Source organism: Leptonychotes weddellii, chromosome 4 (assembly GCF_054177405.1).
Source record: "Leptonychotes weddellii isolate Sample4059 chromosome 4, ASM5417740v2, whole genome shotgun sequence".
Lineage (NCBI taxonomy): Eukaryota > Metazoa > Chordata > Mammalia > Carnivora > Phocidae > Leptonychotes > Leptonychotes weddellii.
Genome location: NC_138372.1, coordinates 85,913,538 through 85,916,059, shown reverse-complemented (window position 1 = coordinate 85,916,059; position 2,522 = coordinate 85,913,538).

The following is a 2,522-nucleotide window of genomic DNA, read 5'->3' as shown; positions in this document are numbered from 1 at the left end:
CAAGCTGAAAGATAATCAGCCATAAACTCAGAGGTGAGAATAATACACCCGGTAGGTTGCAGGAACAGCAAAAGGCCAGTATGGCTGAATGGAACCAGCTAGCCAGAGAGCAGGTGTGAAGAGAGGTGTGGAAGGATTAGATCCTGTGGAGCCTTGTGGGCTGTTGTAAGAGCAACTGAAAGCCATGGGAGGGTGAGCAGAGGAATGACCACATCTGATTCACATTTTTAAAAGTTATTCATGCACATATTCTTTACACATATTAATGTGTAAAATACACAGTAGGGAAGCACAAATGTCTACAAGAAGACCACTAAGGATGTTGGTGGTGGTAACTTGGAATAGGATGGCAACAAAGGAGTGAGAAGGCTATTCAGATACATTTTGAATTGGCATGGATTTGGCAGAGAGTGTGTGAAGGAAAAAACATCATGGATGATTCTTAGGTTCAGGTCCTGAAGGATGGGTTAATGGTGGTGCCATTTCAGAAGATGGGGAAGACTCAAACAGGAGAAATTTGGGGATGGGGGAAATCAGGAGTTCTGTTTTGTACATGTTACATAAGGTGCTTGTTATATATCCACATGGAACGTTGAGTACAACAGTTGGATATAAATTTGGGATTCATCAGCACGTAGATGCTTTTTACGCCTGAAATCTACATAAAAGCACTTAGGGAGAGTAGCTGGAGGAGAGGACTAAGAGGAATCCAACACTTGGAGATTAAGTAGAAGAGGAGGAGGAGCTACCAGTCAGATCAGAGGAATACCAGGAAAGGGTGAGTGATGGAAGATAAGAGAATTGTTTCTGGGAGGTGGGAGTCATCACTCTTATCAAATACTGCTGAAACAAGTTAGCTGAGGACAGAGTTTGAACACTGGATTTGGCCGGATGAAGGTTACCAACGTCCTTGATGAAAGCAGTTTCAATGGTGTTGTAGGGGAGAAAGTCTGATTAGGGTGTGTTAACAGAGCATGGGAAGTGCGGAAAAGAGAATGTTTATAGCAAGTCTAAACAGCTCTTGAGGAGCTTTGCTATAAAGAGTAACCGAGAAAAGGGTAGTAGCCCCAGGAGTATTTGGGATCAAGGGAGAGTATTTTAAGTTGGGAGATGTTTTCCTTTGTTGGTATGCTGGACCGATCCTTCAGAGAGGCAAATGTGATGGAACAGAAGACAAGAGGAGACAAGTGCAGAAAGATTGTCCTCAAGAAGATATGAAGCAATGAGACCTAGCATGGAAGTTAAGGTTGTGGCCTTGGATAGGAGCAAGGACAGTATGTTCACACACTATTTGGGGGGAGAAGGCAAAGTCTGTGGATGCAAATGCAGGTAGGTCAGGTAGTCCATTTGGTGGTGGCATGCTCAGACCACTGCAGAGCAGAAGGGGACAGGTGGGAGCTAATATCCAGCCCCTGTTCTGCCAACCCAGCTGTGAGGCCATGGCAGCCTGGAGGAAGTGGGGGGGGGCACCTTTTCTAATTACTCCACTTGGAAGAGTGGTGCCTTTTAGCCATCCTCCCCACCCTCCTACACACACACAGACACACACACACACCATGCACGTTTTCCCCGTTTGCATGGAGTACTGAATGTGCCGGATACCTCATTGGGTCTGAGGAGATAGATCTGGGCTGTGTGCTTTCCTTTATTCTGTGCAATGAAAAACTGTGAATGGGGAGGGGCTATTGGCTATTTAAGGAGCTAGAAGAAGGTGAGCAAGAATTCCCCTGAAGGGTGGAAGAGTTACTGGAGAAGTATAGTGTGGACAGCGCTGAGGGCCCTATTGAGTTGGCAGTCCTATATTGAAAGTGAGACCATTCAGCAAGGTTGTGTGGTTTTCTTCAGCCACATGCCATTGCTTGGGGGACTGCAGGAGGGTTGGATTTGATCCGGGCTGGGTTTGCTGATGAAAGTAAATGAGGGGGTGAGGGAGTGTACACCAGGGAATGGTTATAGTAACAGACCTTGGAATCTCAGCTGGGAAGGAAGAGAGGCAAGTAAAAAAGCGGTGGGGTCAGTGGTTTGGTGGTCCCTGTGAGAAAGAATTGTTCAGGAGGAAGCAGTCGAATAAGTGGGGAAAGGGGACTTTCCAAGGATCAAGCATGGGGAAGGTTGAGTGAGGTGGTTGGGAAAGAGGAAGCGAAGGCATTTGTGAGAAAAATGGGTTCAGGGAGGAGCCATGGAACTGAGGAACCAGCAGGGCCCTCGGGCTCTTGCCCTGTCACAGCATACTTGAGCTGTTGGTCTGGGGGGAGTTTGAGGGGGCTATGCAAACTGGAGAGAAACTGAGCGCAGCAGGGGATAAGCCAACTGGACTCTGCCAGGGCCTCTTTATAAGTCTTGGGATAGCCCACTGGGGCCTTTATTTTACCTGCCCTTTTTTTTTTTCTCCACTGACTGAGGACACCATGCATTTGTGTACACACTTTATCCTACCTGGTGTTTGACAGAAACTAAATGACATATTTCCTCCTAAATCCTCCTGATTTTGCCTTTTCTACTCGTGACACTATCTTTCTCAG